Source organism: Physeter macrocephalus, chromosome 1 (assembly GCF_002837175.3).
Source record: "Physeter macrocephalus isolate SW-GA chromosome 1, ASM283717v5, whole genome shotgun sequence".
NCBI lineage: Eukaryota > Metazoa > Chordata > Mammalia > Artiodactyla > Physeteridae > Physeter > Physeter macrocephalus.
In genome coordinates, this window is record NC_041214.2 from 94,691,551 (window position 1) to 94,708,919 (window position 17,369).

Consider the following 17,369-nt stretch of genomic DNA (forward strand, 5'->3'; position numbering starts at 1 on the left):
CACAAAAAAAAAAAAAAAAAAAAAAAAAAAAAAACCCAGTTCACAGGGTTGTGAGGATTCAATGATTTGATTCAGGTAAAGCACCTAGGACATGGCGTGGCACCTAGTAAGCACTCAATAAATCACTCATTTCCTTTCCTTATGTTGTTTCTTTCAGCGTTCTGAAAGGATCAATGAAGTCAGCTATCCAAGAAGTTTTCACTGTTTTTGTCTTGTTTTATTTAAAAATTTTTTTCATTAAGGTTCAACATAGGGTAGAAATTTTAGAACCTAGTTTGCCATTAAGCTTTTAAGTTCAACTTACAAATCTTTCCCTCTATTTATGACCCTAATATTAAACCGTAGTTTTTAGAAGGATTTTTACAAATCGATTTAATTAAATTTCCTTAAACATTTTAAAGTAGACTTACAAATTTAACATATTATATTTTATTTTTTTCCCCCAAATACTGCCACATGTATTCTGGTTACCTGTTGCTGTGTAACATTCATCCCTAAAGCAGTGAGTTAAAATCATCATGATACTTTGCTTTGCTCACAAAAGTGGGGCTTGGCTGGGCTCGGCTGGGCTGTTTGCATTCAGGGTTTCTTGTGTTGTTGCATTCAGACAGTGACTACAGCCAGAATCAACTCAAAGGCTTCTTCATGCATGTGTCTGGGGCCCAGGCTGGGAAGACTCAAAACAGTTGAGGGCTGAAACATCTGGGAATCCTTGGGCAACCCTTGCTCTCTCAAGAGTTTGTTCATTTTGTTGCTGTATACTACTCTGTTGTGTGAATATACCACAATCTACTTATCCATTCCACTATTGATAAGCGTTTGGGTAGTTTCTAGCTTGGGGCAATTACGAATAGTGCTACTATGAACATTCTTGAACTTATCTTTTGGTACACATTTTGGGGGTATATACTGGAATTACTGAGGCATTGGGTATGTATATGTTCAACTATAGTAAATACTGCCAAACACTTTTCCTAGGTGATTATACCAATTAATATTCCCACTGTGTATGAGTGTTCTGGTTGCTTCTCATCTTCTCCAATAGTTGGCATTGTCTTTTTTTTTTTTTTTTCATTTTAGCCATTTGGGTGTATGTAGCAGCATATCATTGTGGTTCTTTTTTTTTATTATTTATTTTTGGCTGCGTTGGGTCTTAGTTGCTGCACACGGGCTTTCTCTAGTGGCTAGCGGGGGCTACTCTTCATTGTGGTGCGCGGGCTTCTCATTGCAGTGGCTTCTCTTGTTGCGGAGCATGGGCTCTAGGTGGGCAGGCTTCAGTAGTTGTGGCACGCAGCCTCAGTAGTTGTGGCTCGAGGGCTCTAGAGCGCAGGCTTAGTAGTTGTGGCGCATGGGCTTAGTTGCTCTGTGGCATGTGGGATCTTCCTGGACCAGGGCTCGAACCTGTGTCCCCTGCATTGGCCACCGGATTCTTAACCACTGCACCGCCAGGGGAGCCCTGATTTATAGTTTAAGAGTAGTTTAGGAGGTAGTAGCATATTGAGTAAGAGCTTGGGCTCTAGGACAAGTCAGTTCTTTTATTCAGATTCAAATGATTTTTCTGCACTAATTGAGTTTATTTTTCTGCTTTATTCTGTTAACGAACTACATTAATAGGTATGTGAATGTTAAAACAAACTTGCATCCCTGGAGCAAATCCAATCTTATTATGATGTATTTTCCTCTTTATGTATTTATGAACTTGGTTTGTAAATATTTTGTTTAGGAGTTTTTAATCTATGTACCTTGTCATATCATTGTCAGATTTTAATATCAAGGTTATGCTGACTTTGTGAAAGGAGTTGGGAAGTTCCCCTGTCCTATGAAAGAGATCTTTAAACCAAAAAAGTTTTATAACTCTTCATTCTCATTCCACTCAGTTGCCCAGGCCCAAAACCTTGGAGTCTTTCCATCAGTCTTGCTAGTTCTATCTTCAAAATATATCCCCAATTCAACTCACCATGTCCACTGCCACCACTAATTTCAAGCCACCATTATTTCATAGCTAGATTAACTTTAATAGATTTATAACTGGCTCCTGATCTCTCCTGTCTGTCCTCCCCATAATCTATTCTACACAAAGTGGTCATTTCAAAATGTGTATGATGTCTTCACTCTCTTGCTCAAAATTTCAAATGACTTCCTACTCCACTTAGAATAAAATCGAAATTTCTTACCACATGATATTAGTCAGAATCAGCTTATTATGACTTAATGGCACACAGATTTATTGCTCTTAAAGTCTACTGAGAATCTGTGTGACTCATCAGGGCAACTGTCTTCATGTTGCAACTCAATGATGCAACCTACTTTGACCTTCTGGCTTTGTTATCTAAAGAAAGAGACAGCTTGATGTTCCTGTACTGGCTCTTTGATGCTTTGGCCCAGAAGTGACACGAATCCCTTCTACTAGTCACATGGACCTACTTAATAATCAGCTCTGTGTTCTGTTGATTAAAGGGACTGGGCAATGTGGGAGAGTAAAGAGAATGCTGATGAATGCTACTCTTCTAGCTACTTAGGATCCACAAGACCCCACCTGCCTGTCTCTCCAGCCATACACCATTCTGCTCTTATTCTCACTCATCATGTTTCAGCCACACTAGACTTTTGGGTGCTCCTCACACACACCCAGCTCCTTTCTATATCAGGGCTTTTGCTTTCTCTCTGCAATCCTTTTCAATCATACCTTCTCCTGGCTGACTTCTTCTGGTCACTCAGTTCTCAGCTCAATGTCACCAACCCAGCTAAGACACCCACCTCACCTCACCACCACCGTCTGTCCTCTTGCCCTGTCTTCAGAGCCCTATGTTCTCTTTCCTCACCTTTTAGGATTCCCATTATGTGCTCTGTAGAACTTTGCAGTGTGTTCTATATTGCTCTTCTGTTCTTTTCTCATTTTTTTCCCTAAAGTTATACTATGTATTTATTTTCTTTCTTGTTGGAATTCTGTCTCTTCCACGTACATTTCACAATACAAGCCCTTTGTCAGTCTTGACAAATTCAACAGCTCTCTTGTCAATCCTTGAGGGCTGTTGTAGGGAGTGAATGAAGCAATAAACAACAAAAAAAGCTCCTTGTACATTGTAAACTGAGACTCAAAAATGTTACCTGGGGTGCAAGGCCACCCCCCAAGCTGGAGGATGGCCCAGGCAGGGCTGTTGTTACACACATGTGGTATATAACAGAGGTTCTTCAGGATGTGAACCGCTTTTAACGTGTGTGTGTTTTCAAAAGGATCAGACCTTATCGCTTTTACGTGGAATCTAAAAAAATGGTACAAATGAACTTACTTACAAAACAGAAATAGAGTCACAGATATAGAAAACAAACTTATGGTTACCAAAGGGGAAATAGTGGGGAGGGACAGATTGGTAGTTTGGGATTGACATGTATATACTACGGTATTTAAATTGTTAAGCAACAAGGACCTACTGTATAGCACAGGTAACTCACTCAACATTCTGTAATGGCCTATAAAGGAAAAGAATCTAAAAAGGAGTGGATATATGTATATGTATAATAACTGATTAACTTTGCTATACAGCAGAAACTAACACAAAATTTTAAATCAAATATACACCAATAAAAATTTTTAAAAAATAAAAATTATGGATTGAAATCCTAAAAAAAGAAAGAAAGAAAGAACTTGAGAAGTCATTTAGCCCATTATCCTTCTTCCCAGGCAGGATAGCATTTAAGCTAACTTTGGAAAGTGATTTGTATTCCTTTCTTTAAAAAATAAAACTATCAGCAAGGACTGCCACAAAAATAAATAAATAAAGAAACAAATAAATAAATAAATGGATCAGACCTTAACGTGGTAGAAGTTGTGCTTTTATTATCTAATGTCATATGTAATGGCATAACACATTTGGATTCCAATAAAGGTTATAGATAAATTTGTAGATTTAAAAAATTTACCACAATGGTATCTTTACCTATTTGAAACAGAGCATTACATATATCTACAAAGCATTGTGTTTATTCAGCCTCCATAATATTGTTGACACTATATGGATTTGTGAACCTCTTACAAAATCCCATGCTAGAGGTCCACACATGTGAAAATAAAATCTTTGGGTTACAACTTCATGTATTCTGGAATAAAACCTGACATATAGTCAGATTTGCTCTAAGGAGAGGACAATAAATATTCTTTTATCTCATGAAGACTTACTAAATATCCACTGCTGTCAAACACCATTCTGGACACCACAGACTTTGCTGGGTGAATTCAATCATGGTCTCTGCCCTGAAGGAGCTCCAGATCTAGAAAAGAAGATACATGAGTTATAGGCACTCTCCCACATCTCCACCAAGGCCTTATTAAGTCAAGCTCCCTGGGCCTGACTCCTCTGAAGATTAACAGGCTTCTTGTGGCTCATAACCAGTTTAAGGTGAAGCTGGATCCCTGATACATATACAAATAAGCACTACTCCAGTCCATTGTGGAAAGCCTTACATGAGTAGTTGAAACCACTACAAGAGCTACAGAAGTTCAGCAGGTGTCACTTCCCATTTCTGGGATCAGGAGGGGTTTGTGAAGAAGCTGACTTTGAGCTGTGCCTTAAAATACGGAGAAAGGGGGGCTTCCCTGGTGGCGCAGTGGTTGAGAGTCTGCCTGCCGATGCAGGGGGCACGGGTTCGTGACCTGGTCCGGGAGGATCCCACATGCCGCGGAGCGGCTGGGCCCGTGGGCCGTGGCCACTGGGCCTGCGTGTCCAGAGCCTGTGCTCCGCAGCGGGAGAGGCCACAACAGTGAGAGGTCCACGTACCGCAAAAAAAAAAAAAAATACAGAGAAAGGTAGGCAAAGCAGAAAAAAATCCAGGTAAAAGATGCACGTGACTCTGTGGGCTGGAGGTACAAGTAAAGCATGCTTGCAGAAGAGAAGCAACAGCTCTCAGTGACCAGCTGTGGAATCTGAGCTCCAGTCACAACGCAGTGGGACGTGAGCCAGGAAATCGTGCTCTCAAAGCAGCATGGAGGGAGATTGTGTTCAGTGCACACCACAGCGCCTGGCAGAGCATAGCTGTTTCCCAAATATTCAAGTTCTGAGGGACTTGAGTAGAGAGAACAAAGCCAGGAGAATAATCAAAGCTGTTGAAATGGTCAGTGGGTTGTGAGATACTGTTATTGAATGCAAGTCCGTGTGCCCAACACACAGTGAGGACAAACAATACCAAAATGTCGTAGTTTGGAGCAGAGAAAAGTTTATTGCAGGGCCATGCAAGGAGATGGGTGACTCATGCCTTAAAAATCCAGAACTCCACGAAAGCTTTCAGCAAAGCCCTTTCATAGGAAAGGTGAGGGAGGGGCGTGGTTAGTTGTTGCAAACTTCTTGGTGTCAGATCCTTTGTCCTTGAGGTCAGGTCACGGTCAGGTCACGATGTTCCTGTAAACCTCTACCAAAACAAATGTTATTCTCTGTTCTGATGAGAAAGGGCAAGGTCCCAAGACTCAACCTTCACCCTCCGAGGTCCAGGTCCTGGCTAAGAGGAGGGGGTCCCTGCGGGGGCCGGCTACCCTGCCCGGGAGCATTCATCCAGCACCAGGCTGGGTCCTCCCACCAGTGCCCAGGCCCGGCCCACGAGGCAGATCTCAGCTGGTGGTGCCCTCAGGGCCAGGTCCCCAGACCCTGCCCAGCCGTCATCACTGAGGATGCCCGGCGCCCAGGACCCAGCCGGCCCTCAGGCTTTTCATTTACACTGGAGAGTATCATTTGTGTAGGATCTGAAGGAGTACATATTGTGGCGAATACCAATCGGGCGAATTCCCAGCTCACAGTCGCCCTTCTTTGAGAGCAGCCCACCACAGAGGCGGACCTGAAGTAACAACGTGCGACGTCCTTGCAGCCTAACCCTGACCTCTGGCCGCCTCCTAGGGGTAGACAACCGGTCTCAGCTGTATCAATTTTTGAAACTTGAACGGAAAGACTGAAGCTGGTTGAAGCTGTTACCTTAATGGCAGTGTCCATATACTCCAGTTGCTGAGGCCTCCGTGGACTGCGACCCCATTAGGTCGCACGCAGAGCTGGGTCCTGGGCCCGGCCAGTGGTCGGCCATGGCGAGGGCTCTGGAGCTCTGCGGGACACAGCCCTCAGCCTGTCCCCGGGGCCCCCAGCTCACCTACCGGCCCCTAGGCCAAGGGCCCTAGAGGGCCCCAGGGAGAAGGCCGGGATCCACCTCTCACCGCACTCTCTGCCGCGAGAGCCCTGCGAGGCTGACTGCTGGCGGAGCCTGACCTCTAATTACTGCGCTAACGTCTCGCGATAACAGTCTCGGGCTAAGAGCTGCGCGCCTGCTCCGCCCCTACCAGAGGCCAGAGCGTGTGATGGCGAAGGGAAGAGAGGCACTTGTGCGGGACCCTGGGAGAGCTGCCTGGGAGGGGAGTCGAGTCCACCTTAGAGGCTCTGTGCCTTCTTCCCTGTATGTTCTGGACACCCTGGTTTCCTGTAGACGCCTCCGCAAATCCTGATGATGACTGAAGAAGTGTGAGCAATGCCCTCAGCAGTTTCACTTCTAATCGTCATTGAATTTATACACTGACTCCTACTCAGAAATTCCCTGGAGGTCATGGGATTTTATTTCACTCTTGGTTCACTTATCTGACGTGAGGTTTCCCAGGAGTCCTCCTCTGCACAGCACATGATTGCAATTGCCAGCTGCTCAATGGCCTGGAATTGCCCTCTGCCCTTCCTATCAGCCCTGAACCCTATTCGTCCCTCAAGGCTAGTGCCAACGTCCCCTCCCTTCCCACACTCTCACCATTTCCCTCCAGCTCTGTATCACCAGTCCCCACAGGACCCTAGATCCTCTGGGGCCACCTTGCCCAGCCCTCCTCTCCCCCTAGACTCCCTATGGAGGCACCAGAGGGCTGGGCGGACTCTGACTTGTGGCCATGGTCCCAGCACCTCACACGGTGCTACAGGTCTGGCGTTTAGGTGGTAACGGTTAGAGCTTTGCTAAACTCAGTTGCTACCCATTTCAACTTGAGTCAGATTAACACGTGGGATTTTAGAGACGTCTAGTTCTGCTTTGCAGTTTTCTTTGGCTTCTGTCCACTATTCAAGCCAGAACTCTTTCTCTTTGACTCATGTGTGACTGAGGAAGGAGGTCCTTTCTGTCTGGTGTCTCCAGGCTCAGGCCTGGTGCTCCCCATCTCCTGCCCCTGGACAGCTTGGCCTTCATGCCTGTTCCTCCCTGAAGTGTCTGAGAGGAAAACACTGGTGACTCCTTCTCCTTTCTCCGATTTGGTTTCTTCTCTTTTCCCTGTTTCTTGCAGTTGTTACTGAGGACAAATCCGTGTGCCCGATGCACAGTGAGCCCAAACAATACCAAAACATCAGGAGTTTGGAACAGAGAAAGGTTTATGGCAAGGCCCTGTGAGGAAACACGTGGCTCATGCCTTAAATACCCCGAACTCTCTGAAAGCTTTCAGCAAAGCCCTTTTATAGGAAAGATGAGGGAGGGGAGTGGTTAGTTGTTGCAGACTTCTTGGTGTCAGATCCTTTGTCCTTGAGGTCAGGTCACGGTCAGGTCACGATGTTCCTGCAAACCTCCACCAAAACAAATGTTATTCTCTGTTCTGATGAGAAAGGGCAAGGTCCCAAGACTCAACCTTCACCCTCCGAGGTCCAGGTCCTGGCTAAGAGGAGGGGGTCCCTGCGGGGGCCGGCTACCCTGCCCGGGAGCATTCATCCAGCACCAGGCTGGGTCCTCCCATCAGTGCCCAGGCCCGGCCCACGAGGCAGATCTCAGCTGGTGGTGCCCTCAGGGCCAGGTCCCCAGACCCTGCCCAGCCGTCATCACTGAGGAAACCAGGTGCCCAGGACCCAACCCGTCCTCAGGCTCCTCAGGCCGCCCAAACGGCGGTAAGGAGGCCAGGCCCCACAGACTGCAACCCATGCAGACTGCGGCTGTCATTAGGTCACAGAGGCGGGGATGGGGGAGAGGTTCACCGCCACGTCGAGGCCTGGGCCGGGCCAGTGGATGGCCGTGGCGAGGGCTCTGGAGACCTGGAGCCCTGCAGGACACAGCCCCCAGCCTGTTCCCTGGGGCCCCCAGCTCACCTGCCCAAGGCCTGGTGAGCTGGAGGGCCCCGGGGAGAAGGCCGGGATCTGCCTCTTACCTCACTCTCCTTTGGAGGGCCACCACTCTGCCGACCGTTGGCCGAGGGGGGCAACTAACGGTGGCTCATTGACAGTTGCTCGTTGGGGGGAGGGGCCCACTGCGGCGCCAAGCCGGGGCAGAGCGAGCTGGTCTTCCAACTGCCGCTCTAACCGTCTGGCGTTAGTGGTCTCCCGGTAACCGTTGCCTGGTAACGGGTTGCATGGTAACAGAGCGCTGCAACAGCCGAGTGCTAAGGGCTGCGCCCTGCCCCAATCTATCACATAACCCGATTCCTCATTATTCACGGCTCCCCTTCTGTTTCTTTCCTTTTCCCCCTTCCAATAACGCCTAAATGATTTTAACATCTGTTTTCTTTGTCACAAACATAAGCATATTTTAAAAAAATTCTCACGTTTATACTGTGTTACTTTAACCTAGTAACCCCCACTTTAATGCAACTAAATATATATATATTTGAGAAGGCCTTCATTTTGTGGGTGTGTGGGCATGTGATTCCACCTTCCAGCCTGGGATCCTCAGGCCAAGCTAAAGAAGCACCTCTGGCGGGTTCACAGACATCAGAGCTGCCAAGGGATGGTTTAGCCCTGGAGACCCTGAGATCCAGAGAGGAGTCATGGAAACCCTACCCCTTTTCCCTAAGTGGTCAGAGTTCATCATCCCCCTCCCTGCTTCCACTATGTCTGATGCATACTTCTTTGTTTGAAGTGATCCCATTGAAATTATTTGTTTAGAGCAGTGATTCTCAACCCTGGCTGCATATTAAAATAAACTGGGAAGTTTATAAAAAATACCCATGGCATACATAAAACAAGCCAGCCACAAGAGCTGATAGTTGTTGAAGCTGGATAATGGGTACATGGAGATTCATTATGCTATATTTCTAATTTTGTATGTGTTTGAAATGTCCCATAATAAAAAGTTTAAAACTAAATATATATATTATATAAATATGTAAAATAATATAAAACTGGGCCTAAAATTCAAAAAATTGAATTTCTGGGGCCCCTAGGCTTAGAATCTGTAGTTGTAAAAGCTTCCCAGGGATTCTGAGGGTTGAAAGGGGGACATGGGGACATGAAGAGGACTGAAGCGATTATAGTAGCTGCCTCTGGATGGTGAGCTTTTGATGAAATGTCAGATAACTGCCCCTAAAGTATTACTCCTGATTTGGATAAATGATCAAACATTCCAAGAATGTGACTAAAGATAACTCATTTATCACACTGTCTAGCTGAAGTATTTTAAAGTAAATTATAAGACCACCAACATTGGCATATGATGGCTCACTTATGTGTGAGCTTCTGAAGAGAACAGTCCTTTCTGTCTTATTTGTATTTTCATTCTTGGCATGTAGCACATGGCCAGACACTTTGTCATTGCCAGTAAATGTTTGTTTTTTTTTTTTTCGTGGTACGCGGGCCTCTCACTGTTGTGGCCTCTCCCGTTGCAGAGCACAGGCTCCGGACGCGCAGACTCAGCGGCCATGGCTCACGGGCCCAGCCGCTCCGCGGCATGTGGGATCTTCCCGGACCGGGGCACGAACCCGTATCCCCTGCATCGGCAGGCGGATTCTCAACCACTGCGCCATCAGGGAAGCCCTAAATGTCTGTTAAATTAAGTTTTCTTTAAAAAGGAGATGGGGGCGACACAAGTAGACATTGGGTTAGGATGCCCTATCAACATAATGTTAAGAATACGAAGCTCTGGAGCTGGACTGCCTGGGTTCGAATTTCAGCTCTGCCACTTAGCCTTGTGTCATTCACAGTCCAATAACTTAACTGCTCTGCACCTCAGCTTGTTCTTATGTAAAATGGCAATAAAAAAGAACCTATCTCATGTTTGTTGTAAGAGTTTTCTCTCTCTCTCTCTGTCTCTCTCTCTCTCTGTCTCTCTCTCTCTCTATATATATATACTTAAAACCATGCCTGGCACATAGTAAGCATTCAGTATGTTGTATTGTTAAGAAGACTGCCCTCAGAATGGTGCCTGGTACACAGTACATCACTGGCTTATAGTAAAGTTTTGCTGAATGAATGAATGAACATTCTGCTTTTGTGATTACTTGCCTCCAGTTTTTACCCATTTCATTGTATTCTTCAGATAAAGAATATAGCAGAGGGTAACTTCTGAATGGAAGGTTAGGTTGAGAGTCAAAGGGAGTGTGATCTTGAGGTTGGAGTGGATTCAGTTTCAAGCCCAAACCAGGAGGGCTGAGTGAACACTGGGAGTTTTAAAGTTGAGAGTCCTGGTGACTGCAAGAGAGAGAAGGGGCATTTTTAGTTGAGTCAGTCTGACCCCAGTGCCATGAAGAGGGGTGCCCACATATTGGGCTGACCTTCCCAGGATCTAAACATAGATTTCTTTCCACCTCTCCACCCTCCAGCTCTGTCTAAAATAAGAATCTGTACTGGCTTAGGCCTGGATTGATGTAAGAGATCCAGAGCTTCAAGGCAGCAGCTGGAATTTACTTTCAGATAAACACTGTCCTTTGTTTATCTTCAAAACGTTATTAAAGCTCACGCTTATGTGTAATGAAGGTCATTTAGAGTCATTAAAACCCAGTAGAAGTGCAGCCCAGGTTTGGAAGTGCAATATAAATGGGAGAGGGGTTATGTTTTCCTCTACTGGCTGATGACCTTGGGCAATTCCCCTAATCTTTCTGGGCCTTGGTTTCCTCCTCTGACACTCTGTGGCTTGATGACTAATATAAAAGGTTATTTAAAGAACACAGTAATAATAATTACAGTGAATCAACCCAGCAGGCGCTAAGGATTTCTTCTGGTAAAGAGTAAGAAAGAAATAAAGGAAAAAAGATAAGGATTTAGCCACAACGAAAGTTCCTGAATTCTAGGTTAAGAAGTTAATGAAGCCCTTAAGCTAAGGACATCAGTGAAAATTTTGGAGCAGGAGAATGATAAGTTTAAAGAGTTTATAGAAGGAATTATCTGCACAGGTAAATAGAATGGACTAGAGGAGAAAGAAGCTGGAGGAAAAGAGACTAGTTCGAGGTTGGTACCAGATCCAGGGTCTTACCACATGTCTGACGGAACAGGCAGGAAGGGACACATATCAGGCAAATTTTGAAGAAAGTGACAGTGTCTGAGTGTAAATCAAGTATTAGGAGGAAGGAGGGAAATGAGCTTTTTTTTTTTTTTTTGAGCACTGTGATATTCTGAGTCAAAGATGACTCAGGCTTCAAGCCTGGATGGCAGATGATGGTGGATGCTATTACAGTAAGGAGAGGAGGAACAACTTTAGGGGAGATGTTGATTTGATTTTGCATGGATTGAGTCTGGGCTGCTGTCAAGACACTGAATGGCCACATAAATCAGTATGGTTTCATAAACGAGAGGGTGAATATTGAGGATCAGGGAGGATTTCAGGGCTTTCAAAAGGGCATGGAAGGACTCAGGCATGGCAGTAGTCCTATCACCTCAAAGCTCTCCTCTAAGGGAAAGGAGCCATCTCTTCTGGGGTAGAGGCAGGGCTATGATGGTCACCCCTGGGCCTGGGTGTGCTCAAGAGTGAGGTCAGAGGTGTGTTTAGGCTGGGGAAAGCAGTATGTCACTTTCAGAATGTCAGTTAGGACCACTCAACAAGGAGGTCAAGGACTAGATGAGAATGCAGCAATTTGGGAAGATTTATGTTTCAATATAATTTCCTTTACATGTACAACCAGAGCTTCTTCCTGTAGAGATTTTAAAGGTTAAAGTGTAACAATGGCAGGTGAAATTTTACAACAAGTTGCATAAATGAAGGCCATTCCTGAAACTTATGAAAACACCAACCTGTAGAGTTAAGCCACTCTTCTCTGTGCCTGATCTTCTCTCGTTGCCTTTGTCTACATGATTAGAGTATTGTCTTTAATTCAATTCAAGGAGCTTTTATTTTTTATTTTATTTATTTATTTATTTATTTTTTTTTTTGTGGTATGCGGGCCTCCCTCTGCTGTGGCCTCTCCCGTTGCAGAGCACAGGCTCCGGACGCGCAGGCCCAGCGGCCATGGCTCACGGGCCCAGCCGCTCCGCGGCACGCGGGATCCTCCCAGACCGGGGCGCGAACCCGGTTCCCCTGCATCGGCAGGCGGACGCGCAACCACTGCGCCACCAGGGAAGCCCAAGGAGCTTTTATTGCATGCTTACAACGTGGAAAACACAGAGAATGAGAAAACATAGTCCTTGCCCTTAAGGACCTTACAATCCCATCATAGAAACCTGACCAACATGGAATAAGCTATAAACCGCCATTGTGAGGCTGCACCGGTACCAACTGCAATGACATGTGGGTGGCAGGCTTCCCGGGGGAGGTAGAACTGGAAGTGGACCCAGAATGACTGGCAGAATCTGAACGGAGGTAGTGGGGGCAGCAGGTGCAAAGGCTTGGAGATGGCATTGTCCACAGTATTTGTTAGGGGATCTGGGCTTAAGCACATTGAGGGAAATGGCAGGTAACTTTAGTTAGATTGAGTGGGGCCAGACTGAGGAGATCTCTCTTTAGATATGTTGGTTAAGACATCTAAATACAAGAAACCAACCTGAGCAAGTTTACATGTATAACTATAATGTGGCGGTTAGAGCCCAGATAATGGAGTCAGATGGCTTGGTGTGAATCCTGATTTCACTCTTTGCTAGTTGTCTAACCATGGGAAAGTTGTTTAATTTTTCCTGTCCCTCAGTTTTCTTGTATGTAAAATGAAGTAATACACAAAATTGTTGGGAAGATGACATAAGATAATTTATATAAAGAGATTAGAATGCTACCTGGCACATACTAAATGCTCAGGAAGTTTTAGCTTTTCACTTTCTCTTACATAGCATTCTGTATTGACTGAAAATTTTTAAATTAGTTGAATTTTATAATCATAAAAAAATAGACTTTATTTTTAAAAGTTCATCATAATTCACCCATAGGGAGTTTCACTGCTCTGAAGACTACTCTGTCTGAATGAATGTCATTTCAAAAAGGTAGTAAAATCTCAGGCCCCTATACTTCTGTAGGACAGCCCATCATTCCAGTTTCACAGATGCATAACTGGTCGGCCAACTTGGAAAGTGCTGAACAGCACATAGTAACTCCACAGGAGAAATTTGGTGATTTGGGCTACTTATCTTAGGGAGGCAATTACTTGAATAAGTAATCGCAAGGAAACTATTTCTTTCAACCATTGTCAGAGTGTATGTGAATTCGTATGACATTTTTGGAAAGTAATCCAGCACTGCTAACCTTTTGATATATCTGTTGACCTAGCTATTCTCACCAAAGAAATCTATCATATAGAAATGAAGGCACCAGTATGAGAATAGATGTACGAAAGAACTTATTGCAGCATCATTTGTAGTTGAAGAAAACTAGAAACAACCTTAATATTCATCACCAAGAAAACGGTTGGCTAAATTATGACATGCCCATACTGTGGAATGTATACATCCAGGGAATAAATTAAGTCTATGTATAGCCCAGGAGGAATATTCATGATATATTGTGAATAACAAAGAAAATTGCAGAATGATGTGTGTGCTATGATTTCATTTTTGTGTAAAACAAAACAAAACAAAAAACAACAACAATCATGTGTGTATATATTTGTATTAATGTGGAGAGATGTGTAGGACATACACCTAGCTATTAACATTTATTACCTCGGGGCCACGGAAACTATGTGTCTACAGTCTGACTTGTTAAAATGCACATGTATCGCTTTTGTAATTAAAAATATATGTATATAGTAAGGTGGGGTGGATTTTGGAGGGAAATTAACATGAAGACCAAGATTGAAATCACTCAACTGCTTTAAATCAATCCTGGTACTCAGACCCTGAATTATAATCTTGTTTTAGGAAGACCTTGTGGGGTAACTGGGGTCTTTATTCAGTCATCACTAGGTAATCCCAAAGAGAAGAGGTAGAAGTCGGTGTATGAATATATTTGCTCCAGTAATCAGAAAGCAGAGACTCTTAAAATTAGAGATCAGGAAGTTTGATGTTGATTCCCAGCAAAGTCCAGGAACAAATCACTAAAAAGTTTGCTTGCATGTATTTAGGAAATAAAGTAGCAATTATTAAGAGCCTGCATTTCTGGGAATTAAGTCATGCTAAAGTTAAATTAATCATATTTTAATCAGGGGATTGTTGTAAATATAAAAATTGGAACTTTTCTCATAATATGTAAGTAGCCAAGATAAACATGAGTTAGAAATATACATGAAGGTTCAGAGTATTGACTGATCTTAAAGATGCTTCTAGAGGTAGGTGTCTACCCTTGAACGTCTCCTTTCAAGTTCTTAGCTATAGTTATGAAAAAGGAATCTACAAAAAATGTCATATATCTGCGTATAGATATAGATATAAATGACAGAAAGCTTGGAGGGAGAGCTAAGTATTCTTAAGGATAAGATTAGGATGTGAAAAATTCCCGACAGGTTGGAGAAACTACAATAATAATATGTAAAGGAACTGGGTTACATGAAAAGTTCATTCAGGTTCAAAAAGTCAACTCCACAAGAAAGCAAGCAAGCTGGATCAATAAGAATACAGACCTTTAAAAGCTGAAGTATTGTGGGTAACCCTAAAGCGACTCTTGGGTGAAGCAATGGAGGATTACAACAAAGAACAAATGAACTTGTGCCTCTGGTGTACCCTGGGGGAGAAGGCCTGGTATATGGAGCCCAGTCCTGGGACTGCAGTACAAACTGAACAAACTCAGAGTAGAGTGACCAGAGACAGGAAGCCTCTGGAATTCATGTGTGCAGTGCCATGTAAGGGCAGGGATTGACTCTTGAATTACTTGTGTGGTAGTCTCTGTTCAAGAAAAGTTCTCGGCAGGGGTTGGGAACGACAAGGGTGTGGAGGGGAAGCCCATGCTCTGCCTTTGCCCTGCCGTCAAGCAAGTTCTGTCACTGCTCCCTTTTTCCTAACCCCACACACATTCCACCTACTTTAGTAAAGCCAGGTTTTCTAGAGTGTGGGCAATGTACCCCTGGGCAAAACAGTTTACATAGACCCAGCATTAAATACCATCAAATCTCGGTGAAATTGCTAGTCCGACTCTAAATTTCTTTCAGTCCACTGGTTACATATATAGAAGAAAGTCTCTGTTTGGTGTTGATAAGTTTTTGACATTTCCCTTATACTTGTTAATCTTTTCTTTTTAATAAGGAAAAAACAGGCCTGGGGCATAGAGCTTGCAGCAAGCCACGGTATCTAGTTGGAATTTTAAACATTGTTATGCTCTCATTGTATTTATTTTTAGGATTAATTTATGATAAGGAAAACTGGTTTTCCATTTAAGGTAATGATCTAAAGTTTCTGATGGGGAGCAAAATAAAATGTGAGGGAGTCTAACAGTGATTTAAAGGAAGAGAACAGGAAGTACAGCCTCATACAGCCCAGGGTAGGTCTGTCTCTAGGAAGGTTCTTGCTGGGAACCTGGGTAGAGTAAAGGGAGGGATAAAACAAAAGAGGGGTTTGGGTTTTGGAAAAAAAAAGAAGAACTCCAATCCTGCATATTGAAGAAGTTTCTTCAAACATGTTGTTCTCCTACTGACTGGGGTGGACGGTGCAGAAAACAAAGTGTGTCTGTGAGCATTCACAATGCATCACCTGTCCTTCAGACAAAGGCTCTCTCTCTCTCCTGGTGACCTAGGTGACTTGGCCCAGATGGAGCAGTTGCAGCCTGTTGCTTGCATCATTCACCCAGCCTTTACTGTGGAGAGTGAATCGGCAAGTCAGCAGTTTCCTTTCAAAGCCCATTTATTTAGGTTTTTTTAAAAAAGTCTCAAACATTGTATGTATCCCCATGTTCATAGCAGCATTATTCACGATAGCCAAAAGGTGGAAGCAATCCAAGTGTCCACTGATGGATGAATCAATAAGCAAAATGTGGTTTATACACACAATGGAACATTATTCACCTTTAAAAAGGAAGGGAATTCTGACACATGCTGCAACGTGGATGAACCTTGAAAACATTATGTTAAGTAAAACAAGCCAGATACGAAAGTAAACACAGTATGGTTGTATCAGATACTCTAGAAGAGTAGAATTCATAGAGACAGAAATTAGAATGGTGGTCACCAGGGGCTGGTGGGAGGGGCAATGGGGAGTTATTGTTTAATGGGGACAGAGTTTCAGTTCGGGATGATGAAAAAGTTCTGGAGACGGATAGTGGTAATGGCTGCACAACAATGTGAATGTAGTGAATACTACAGAATTGTACACTTAAAAATGGTTAAAATGGTTTTTAAGAGTTAAACAAAATCATTAAGTATAGAGGAATCCAGGAATACCTGGCTATGGAGAAAGCAGTGAAGGTATGTGTCATGTCTCTCTGTCTGTTCCCACGGCCATCGCAGCCATTCTCACCGTTCTCTGCCCTGCTTTATACCCCGGGGCCAGTGCCCCTTGCCTTCTGGCTTCTAGTTGCAATCACTCAGTGGGAGCACCAGCAGAATGGAGGAGGAAAGAAGAGTAAGGGTGGAGAATCTCTTCCCCTGGTTCTCTGCCTGCAGGATTGCTGCCAGATGACTGTTCCTTGACCAAAGGTCCCGCAGACCTCTCTAGTCTCCAGACTCTGGTGCTCCTTCCTCTGGCCTCTTCAGACATAAGACAGTAGTAGCTCCCACTGGCCCCAGTCCCAGGGAACTGCACTGTCCCTTGTGGTTTCCTCACTTCCTACTAACACCTTTATAAATAGTTCTTTTATTAAATTCTCAAATTACACAATTTGAGCATACCATCTGTTTCTTGTTGGACTGTGGCTTGATACAAGGTTATTTATAAAGATCAAAGTTTGGGACACACTGACCCAAAGAAAATCCACCTATATTCCCAAAAGATCTCTCTGATCCCCCAAACCTTCCAGATACCCAGAGAAGGCAATGGTAAGGGATGGTGAGTGGTACCATCTTCCTCCCCACCCTCCACCCCCTCTCTTATACCAAGCACTTCTTTCCAATTGCTATTTTTTTAAAAACATTTATTTATTTATTTGGCTGCCTTGGCTCTTAGTTGCAGCACACGGGCTTAGTTGCCCTGTGGCATGTGGGATCTTAGTACCCTGACCAGGGATCGAACCCATGTCCCCTGCATTGGAAGGCAGATTCTTAACCACTGGGCCACCAGAAAGTCCCACAATTGCTATTTTAATATAGAGAATTCAGCATCTACTGTTTTCTCCAATCCCACAGACCGTAAATCACATTTTTTGTACATAACAGAAAAACCAATAAAACAATTAAACGA